Source organism: Balaenoptera musculus, chromosome 1 (assembly GCF_009873245.2).
Source record: "Balaenoptera musculus isolate JJ_BM4_2016_0621 chromosome 1, mBalMus1.pri.v3, whole genome shotgun sequence".
Lineage (NCBI taxonomy): Eukaryota > Metazoa > Chordata > Mammalia > Artiodactyla > Balaenopteridae > Balaenoptera > Balaenoptera musculus.
The window spans coordinates 145,831,789-145,841,914 of record NC_045785.1 but is presented as its reverse complement, the minus strand read 5'-3'; the positions used below and the strand labels follow the sequence as shown (position 1 = coordinate 145,841,914).

Below are 10,126 nucleotides of genomic sequence, written 5' to 3'. Positions count from 1 at the left end.
GTCCATTAGAAGAGGGGACGGTGGCACTTGATAAGGTTAGAAGAGGAGGCAGGACCCAGAATCTAGTGCTGAAGTCATGCTGAGGAGTTTGTGATTTATGTGAAGTGCAATGAAAGTTGACCTGATGTGGGCAGGGGATTGCATGACCTGACTGATGTGTTCTAAAAAACTGCTCTATGCAGCGCATAGATAAGAAGGGGACAAGAGAGGATATGGGGAGAGTATTAAGTGTACACCAGCCTGCAGTTGTTCACAGGTCTGTGTCCTTACTAGATCACAAACTCCTCGAAGCCAAAAACCATGTCTAATTCAAAAGATGCTCAGTGTATTAAACTGAATTGTATATGAACACTAATGCACTGAATCTTTGTAACAAATCTGCTAGGCAGGTGTGATGCTCATTTCACAGATGGAAAAAAACTGGTGATTGGAGAGAGCTATGTGTTATGAGGTAGGCACTGTCCTAAGAATTCTACACACCCAATATATATTAACATGCGAGGGCTTCCCTGGTGGCGCAGTGGTTAAGAATCCGCCTGCCAATGCAGGGGACACAGGTTCGAGCCCTGGTCCAGGAAGATCCCACATGCCGCAGAGCAACTAAGCACGCGTGCCACAACTACTGAGCCCACGTGCCACAACTACTGAAGCCTGCGCGCCTAGAGCCCATGCTCCGCAACAAGAGAAGCCACCATAATAAGAAGACCATGCATCGCAACGAAGAGTAGCCCACACTCGCCACAACTAGAGAAAGCCCACATGCAGCAACGAAGACCCAATGCAGCCAAAAATAAAAATTAATTAATTTACAAACAAACAAACATGCGAATCCTTGCAGCAATCTTATGGGGTATATGCTATTTTATCCATGTTTACAGAGAGGCAACGGACACAGAGAGGTTATGTAATAAGCTCTAGGCTACGCAGCTAATAAGTGGTAAAGCCAGGATCTGAATCCAGGCAGGCTGGCTTCAGAGGCTCCACTCTTACTATGCAAGACTGCCTCATATGGGTACTGATTAACTCTACATGCTTCTATAAAAATATAATTTAAATGAGTTACTATGTAATAAGAGTAACCACTGGAATAAAGACCGAATGTATAACTTCCAAACCACTAGAGAAAAAAAATTGGAAAAAGAAACTTTATCAAACCAAAGACAGAAAAGAGAAGACAACAACAGGAAGCATGATACATAGAAAAAACAAGTTAGAATTAAACCCAAACCCAAATTTAAACATAAATAAGAATGAGTGAAATTTTACTATTAAAAGAGGAAATATCTCAAATATGGGGGACACATGTATATGCTTTTAAATATTCATCTAAAACAAAGCAGAGCTAACAACTCCTTTACTAGGTATATATTCAGAGACACTCTTGCACAAGTGTACCAGAAAACACATAAAAGAGAGTTTACCGCCAGCACTGTCTACAATAGCGAAAAACTTGGCGGGGGGAACCCCAAACAAACAAGGCACAGCATGGATGTGGAGCAACGGAAACTCTCCCACATTGCTGGTGGAAGGGTAAATTGGTACCAGCTCCACAGAACAATTTGGCAATATCAAATAAAGCTGAATTGTGAAAACCCTTCCACCTTGCAATTCCATTTCCAGACAAATAACCGAAAATTCTTGCCATGTGCCCAATAAGATGTGTACAAGAATTAACTCGTACCATAATGGCAAAAATCAGGAATCATTAAATTACTAGCAAAAGGAGAATGGATAAATTGCTTTATAGTCATACAATGGAATACTATTCAACACTTAAGATGAAAAAACTAGAACTACATGAATCAACATGGATAACTTTCACAAATATAATTTTGGTGACAAAATAAAGTTACACAATGGTATCATTTATGTTAGGTTTAAAAAACACATGAGACAATACTATATGTTACTTACATAGCTATATATAGCTTTCATGGGAATGACAGATACCACATCCAGGGAAGGAGTTACCTTTGGGGAAGAAGAAAGGGAGAATGAGATTGCAGAAGGGTTCACAGGGGGCTCTAACTGAGTAGGTAATACTAAAATCTGAAGCAAATATGGGAAAAATGCTAAAACACAGTAGTTAGGTGGCTGGTATATAAGTGTTCATTATATTACTCCCTGTAACTGTATACATGTTTGTAATATTTCATATTAAACATTTTAAAGAAAATAAGCTTTCAACTCAAGATTCTACAGAAAGAACAGAATAAACCAAAGAAATAAGAAGGAAGAACTTAATGAAGGCATACATTAATGAAAGAGAAAAAACTTCTACGATAGAGGTTATCAATAAAATCAAAAATTGGTTCAATAAATCTGATGAAGAAAAAAAAGACTCCAATAAAATATGTAGGAATGAATTAAGAACAATATGAGATCAAAAAAATGTTAATAATACCATGGACAATTTTATACTAAATTTGAAAATGTCGATGTAACGGATACTTTTCCAGGAAAAAAAAGTTTATCCCTTAAAAGGCACCACTTCCAGATGGCTTTAAAGATGAGTTCTTCAAAACGTAAGTAACAAATCATTCACATGCTATGTCTATTCCAGGTCATATAAAAAGTTAACCTGACTGATTCATTTTGAGACCTAGCAGAAACTGATATCAAAACTAGACAAAAGAAAACCATAAGCCAATCTCACTTACGAATATAGAAACAAAAATCCTAAATTAAATACACAGCAAATTGCATCCAGCAATGTAATGGAAGAACACATACTAGGATTGTAAGGATGGCTCAACATTAGAAAATCTATTACTGTAGTTCTATTATTGTAGAGTAATGGAGAAAAGCTATATGACCATCTCTAAAACTAATACTGAAAGTATTTGGTAATTCTCAATACCCATTTCTGATTTTAAGAAACAAACAACTTGACAATCTAGGAAAAGAACCAAGTGCCTTAATTTTTTAAAGAGGTATCTACCACAAACCTTTAGAAAACATTATGAGCAAAACGTAGGATGCAATCCAAATAATTTCTGGAAAAAATTAAGTACCCTTGAGGCTACTATACAGCGCTGTACTGGATTCCAGGAAAAAGCCCAAATTGTTATTTACACATAAATGCTCACCTACAAAATCCAAGAGATTAAGAATACAGAGGTTCAGCGAGGTGACCACATAGATCAATATACCAAAAAACCAAATTATCCTGGGGTATAATAATAGTCCACTAGGAAGAGCAAACAAACTAGAACAGCGGCCAAACCGCTAGGGAAAAACCTAAAAGGAAATGTTGCAAAACACCAAGAAAACTGCAAGCCTTCACCTGAATAACAAGGGAACATTTTAAGTCACGGAGAAATAACCACCTTGCTCAATAGTAAGTCTCCATATTGCACAAGTATCAAATCTGGGCAAATTAGTCTACCGAAAACTTTGCCATTTGGCGACATCTATTACAGAATTTGAAATGGAATCTCAAACAAGTTGCGGGAAAACGGTGCCATTTGGTGACAGTCTGTTACAGAATCTGGCCCTGGTTTGAGGTTCGTGATGTGTGTGGAAGCGCTCTGCGAAGAGTCAAACCGTGACTGGAAACCACCCGTCTACCCGCAACCCCCGCGGAAAGCCGCGCAGCCGGAAGAACCACGTCGGCTCCGCCCACCTCCTGTGTCGCGGCCAGGGCGTTTCCGGTCGGCTGACGCGTCCGCGCCCCGAGGCCCCGCAGGTACCACCTGGAGCAACAGGGCGGGCATGGGCGTCAGGCTCCGCCGCACTGGCCGACCTGGTTCCTCAGCACCTGCGGGCCGCGGCTGCTGAGCCCGCCCAAAAAGGTCGTTTCCCTCGCAGTTTCCAGTAAGTGACGGTCCCAGTCGGAGCTGCGGCTAGAAAAAGGCCGCGCCGGCATTTTCTTCCCCTCCTCCCCTAACCCCCCCTATGAAGCCCTTCCCTGGCGTCCGGGTGACTCCAGTTCTGTGCGCTACCACTCCCAGCGCCTGAGGTTTCCCCAGAAGATGTGTCCTTTCTCATGAGCGCTTCGTTGATCTTAAACGGGCGCCGACCTCTCACCTGTACAGTGGAGGGTGTGTTCTTGGTCTGACATTCGTCTCAGCCCTTCCTCGTCCTGCCATAGTGACGGCCCCGCAGTTACACACCATGGTAATGCTCCCACCATCACTTCTTCCCCACCTGCCTCGGGGATATACACTTACTTTCTGCTTCAGAATCTTTCATCTTCTAACGAAAATCGGTTACCAAGAACCAGCCCTCTCAGCGCCGCCCCCCTCTTCCCCTCTAAAAACCCTTTTCTCATTAAATAATTGCAGCAGTTAAGGAAAGAATGCGTTAAGAGTAGGACCCTGACGTAAATGACACGCATTCTTTTATTTACTCATGGCGACAATCCTTAAGTAGATACAAATGAGGGAACTGAGGCACAGAAAAGTTAATTTGCTGGAGGTGACGTAGTTTGCGTGGGATGGAGTTGAAATTTGAATCCATTTTGTAGCTCGCTCCAAAGCTGGTGCAGTCACCCCTTCATCCTTCCCCAATCCTTTGCATCCCCCTTTTCGTTGCTTCTCCTGAGGAATTTTTTTTCTGAATGCTGTCTTAAACAGTGGTCCCCAACCTTTTTGGCACCAGGGACCGGTTTCGTGGAAGACAATGTTTCCAAGGACGGGGGTGGGGTGGGGTGGGGGATGGTTTCCGGATGATTTAAGCGCATTACATTTACTGTGCACTTTATTTCTATTATTATTACATTGTCATATATAATGAAATAATTATACAACTCACCATAATGCAGAATCAGTGGGAGCCCTGAGCTTGTTTTCCTGCAACTAGAGGTCCCATCTGGGGGTGATGGGACGGCCTCAGCTCCACCTCAGCTCGTCAGGCATTAGATTCTCATAAAGAGCGTGCAACCTAGATTCCTCGCGTGTGCAGTTCACAGTAGGGTTCGCGCTCCTATGAGAATCTAATGCCCTGCTGATCTGACAGGAGGCGGAGCTCAGGCGGTACTGCGAGCGATGGGGAGCGGCTGTAAATACAGATTAAGCTTCTTTGCCCTCCGTTGCTCACTTCCTGCTGTGCGGCCTGGTTCCTAACAGGCCACGGACCAGTACTGGTTTGGGGACCCCTGGTCTAGGAGATCCCTATTTATGGAAATTTGACCTCTGAGAACTTTTTCAGAGCTTCTTCTCACTCAGACCCTTGAGTGTTCCATTTTATCAGGCATCTAAGCTCTGAGCTTAGTAATATTTTGCATCCCCAGTGTGTGCTTATGCCTCCTTACTTAAAAATGTACTCTTAACCCAGTATGTACTCATTAATCAGCCTTTCTCCCCTGCCTCAGTATGACTGTCATTATCATGACCACTGTCCTCAGCAAACATTTGAGCAGCTAGTTTTTGTAAGATAATAAAGATAATTGCAGTTTCAAAGAACTCTGAGGTTTAGTTCCTGACCTCAAGAAGACATATGACATTTATTCATAAAAAGTGCAAGAAAATAGCAGATAAACACTAAGTCACTTGCACAGAAAACAAATTCTACAGAAGTAACTTTGGACAAAAGAGTTTAAGTGCTAGACTCGTTTCCTCATCTGTAAAATGGTTAGGGGAGATTATTAAAAGTGTGTGAATCTAAATTCAGAGAAATGATTGTTCACTTTGTACTGAAGTGGGAACTGTTGCAGAGGCTATATAGTGTGTTCTTGGTACATTATAGTAGAGACGGGGATTAGTTTGAAGATTTCTCTTAGCACTCTGAACATCTGATAATGGCTGTTGACCTTGCTCTGGAAATAAATTTCAAATTTATACATCGTTTTATACGCAATTTTTAGGAGATTCATGACCCACCTCTTCCCTCCAAAGCCTACGTGTTAATAAACCCTGATTTAGGGAGATAAAATGAACTGCAGTTCAAAAGGCAAGGCTCAGCCAGCTGTGGAGGGCGTTTATCTTATAGGCAGTGTGGAACCATTGGAGGTTTAAGAAGATAAGTCTGGCAGCAGTATGAAGGATGAATTAAAGTGGAGAAAGGCAGTAAGACTAGTTAGGTGGAAGGTAGGATAATGTAGGTAATTCAGAGGTATTTAAGGACAGTGCCAAGCAGTAAGGGAATGGGGGAAATTGCAAGAAATATAGGCAAAGACAAACCAAGAGGAGTTGGTATCTGACTGGATATGGAATTGGGTAAAGACAGGAAAGAGTAAATGATAACAAGGTTTGAAGTCTGTACAGCTGCAGATACATCCTTTCTCTACTTTGTCTTCAGTTTTTTATTATACTAGGTCATTCCTATAACATACATGCTCTAAGAGGAGATATCACTACTGATGATGGACACCAAAAGCATAATAAGGGAATTCTACGCACAACACTATACTCATAAATTCAACAACTCAGAAGAAATGGACCACTATCAAAACTACCAAAACTCACTCAAGAAGAAATAGGCTGAATAGCTTTATAACTATTAAAGAAACTGAATTGGTATTTAAAAACCTTAAAAAAAAAAAAAAAAAAAAAAGGAAGCTCCAGATCCATATAGTTTCACTGGCGAGTTTTACCAAACATTTAAGAACAAAATAATAGCCATTTTACACAAGCATTTACAGAAGATAGAAGAGGAAGGAAAACTTCCCCACTCATTTTATGAAGCCAGCATTACCTGATACCAAAACCAGATAAAAACAGCACGAAAAGAAAACCAAATCAATATCCCTCATGAGCAAAGATGCAAAAATCTTCAAAAAAAAGAAAATTAACAAATTGAATTCAGCTGCATGTAAAAAGAAAAATACTTTTGACTGAGCGTCATTTATCCCAGGAGTTCAAGGCTTGCTCAACATTTGAAATCAATTAGTGTAATCCACCATATTAACAGACTAAACAAGAAAAACTACTTGATCCTATTAATAGATGCAAGACAAAACAAAACAAAAAACCAACTGACAAAATTCAGCACCATGAACCTGACAGTTTCACCTGTATTCCTTAAGAAAAAAAAAAAACACATTTTTTTCAGTTCAACCAAGATGAGAAAAAATCATACTTTGAACCCCAGGGTCTCATCCAGATAGAGGTCATTGGTTCTTTAATAGCTATAGAAATGTCCTCCATCTGTGACCAGAGGACCAGCTGGTGTGACTTGCTTCATAAGAGGACTCAGTGAATGGAGCTTCTGACTAGCCGAGCTTTGCCTGGCCTGATTTGGACTTCGTGAGCAAGCAGTCTTGCTTGCTCCCCATCAGAGAAACTACATTGCTGAAATGGCAGAGAGATGGTGATGAGTGAGGATGGACAGTATCATTTGATGTGGTCTTGGTAGTCTCTCCAAGAGATGGCACTCACTATCTATGCTTTTCTATCTTAAAAAATTTTGCACTTTTACAGACAGCAAACAAATGGAATGTGTACATTAAATTTCAGAAAGGATGTAGCTGTCTTCATATCAATGTTGAATACAAAACAAAACAAAACAACTCAGTGAACTAGGAGTAACAGGGAATCTGATAAAAGGCATCTACAAAACCTAGAGCTAACATCATACTAAATGGTAAAAGACTGAATGTCTCCTACCCCCAAGATTAGGAACCACACAAGGATTATGTTTTCACTACTCCTATTTCATATTTCACTAAAGTCCTAGCAATTGCAGTAAGGAAGAAAAAGAAATAAAAGTCATTTTGATTGGAAAGGAAGGAATAAAATTATCCCTATTTTCAGGTGACATTGTCTAGTAAATCTCAAGAAATCTATAAAACTTTTAGTGCTAATAAGTGAATTTAGGAGGTTGCAGGATAAAAGGTTAACATACAAAAATAAATCATATTTCTACACTAGCAGCGAACAACTGTAAACTGACCTGCTCCCCTCCCCCATAAGTGTAATACTTAGGTACTGTCTAAACCTAACAAAACATGTGCAGGATCTATGTGCTGAAAACTATAAAATACTGTTGAAAGAAATCAAAGAACATTCATACTGTGTTCATGGATTAAAAGAATCAGTATAATTAAGATGTCAATTCTCCTTAAATTGATATATGCATTTAATGCAATTGCAGTTAAAAAACCCAGCAGAATTTTTGTAGATATAGTTGATTCTAAAGTTATAAGGAGGGGACTTCCCCGGTGGTGCAGTGGTTAAGGATCCGCCTGCCAATGCAGGGAACACCGGCTCAATCCCTGGTCCGGGAAAATCCCACATGCTGCAGAGCAGCTAAGCCTGTGTGCCACAACTACTGAGCCATGTGCCACAACTACTGAAGCCCGAGCACCTGAAGCCCGTGCTCCGCAACAAGAGAAGCCACTGCAATGAGAAGCCCGTGCACCGCAACGCAGAGTAGACCCAGTTCTCTGCAACTAGAGAAAAGCCCACACACAGCAACGAAGACCCAACGCAGCCAAAAAAATAAATAAAATTTTTAAAAAATTAAAAAAAATAATGAAGTTATAAGGAAAGGTAAAAGAACCAGAATAGCAAAAACAATTTTACAAATGAATAGCAAAGTTGAAGAATTCAAACAATCTGATTTTAAGACTACTATAAAGCTACAGTAATGAAGACAGTATGGTATTTGTGAAAGTATAGACACATAGACCAATGGAACAGAATAGAATCCAGAAATAGACCCACACAAATATGACCAATTGATATTTTTCTTAAATAATAAACATTTATTTCTGACAGTCTAGGGGCTAGAAGTCTGAGAGCAGGGTGCCATCATGGATGGATTATGGTAAGACCCTCTTCCTGTTTGCACATGACTGACAACTGACTTCTCACTGTGTTCCTTACTGGTGGAAGGGGCTAGGGAGATCTATGGGGTCTCTCTCTTTTTTTCTTCCAGTTGTACTGAGATATAATTGATATACAGCACTGTGTAAATTTAAGTTATACAGAATAATGATTTGGCTTACATACATCATGAAATGATTATCACAATAAGTTTAGTGAACATCCATCATTTCACACTGACACAAAATTTTAAAATATAGAAAAAAGTTTTTTTCTGTGATGAGGGTTTAGGATTTATTCTGGTAACAACTTTCATGTATAACATACAGTGGTGTTAATTATATTTATCATGTTGTATATTACACCCTAGTACTTATTTATCTTATAATTGGAAGTTTGTACCTTCTGACCACCTTTATCAAATTCCCCCTCCCCCCACTCCCACCTCTGGTAACCAGAAATCAGATCTCTTTTTCTAAGAGTTTATTTGGTTTTGAAGAATAATTGACCTATAACACTACATTAGTTCCTATTACACAACATAGTGATTTGGTATTTCTGTACATTTTAAAATGATCACCACAATAAGTCTAGTTATAATATGTCACCATACAGAAATATTACATAGTTATTGATTATATTCCCCACAAGTTACATAGCAGTCTATCTCTGTCTACCCTATCTACCTATCTATCTATCTATCATCTATGATTGTTTTAGATGGCTGACCTCCTAAGTTCAAATGAATTTTAACAACCCTGCATTTTTACTCCCCCCACCCATGTGTACTGTTTTTGACATCATATTTTACATCTTTTTGTTTTGTGTATCCCTTAACTACTTACTGCAAATGATTTTACTACTTTGTCTTTTAACCTTCCTATTAGCTTTATACATGGCTGATTTACTACCTTTACTAATGAGATTTTTCCTTTTGTAATTGTCATGTTTCTAGGCCTTTTCTTTTTCACTTAAGAGAAGTCCCTTTAACATTTCTTGTAAACCTGGTTTGGTGGTGCTGAACTCTTTTAGTTTTTGCATGTCTGTAAAGCTTTTGATCTCTCCATCAAATGTGAATGAAAGCTTACTGGTCAGAGTATTCTTGGTTGTAGGCTTTTCCTTTCCATCACTTTAAGTGTATTGTGCCACTCCCTTCTGGCCTGCAGAGTTTCTGCTGAAAAGTCAACTGGTATCCTTATGGGAATTTACTTGTGTATAACTTGTTACTTTTCCCATGCTGCTTTTATTCTCTCTTTGTATTTAGTTTTTGTCATTTTAATTACAACGTGTCTTAGTGTGGTCCTCTTTGGGTTGATCCTCTTTGAGACTCTCTGTGCTTCCTGGACCTGGATGTCTGTTTCTTTTCTCTAATTAGGGGAGTTTTCAGCTATTATGTCTTCAGATATGTTCTCTGCCCC

General features: G+C 39.5%; 1 long non-coding RNA gene across 3 annotated transcripts in view; it reads left to right on the top strand.

Moving 5' to 3' along the window:
• Positions 1 to 3,642: 3,642 nt before the first annotated feature.
• LOC118879851 overlaps positions 3,643 to 10,126 on the top strand; it is a 56,276-nt gene continuing 49,792 nt past the window's right edge. For 2 of the 3 annotated variants that reach the window (XR_005016167.1, XR_005016164.1), the window contains exon 1: positions 3,650 to 3,816. This is a non-coding gene — a long non-coding RNA (uncharacterized LOC118879851). Of the gene's footprint in view, positions 3,817 to 10,126 lie in introns of all 3 variants that reach the window. The other variant, XR_005016165.1, reaches the window with a different exon arrangement.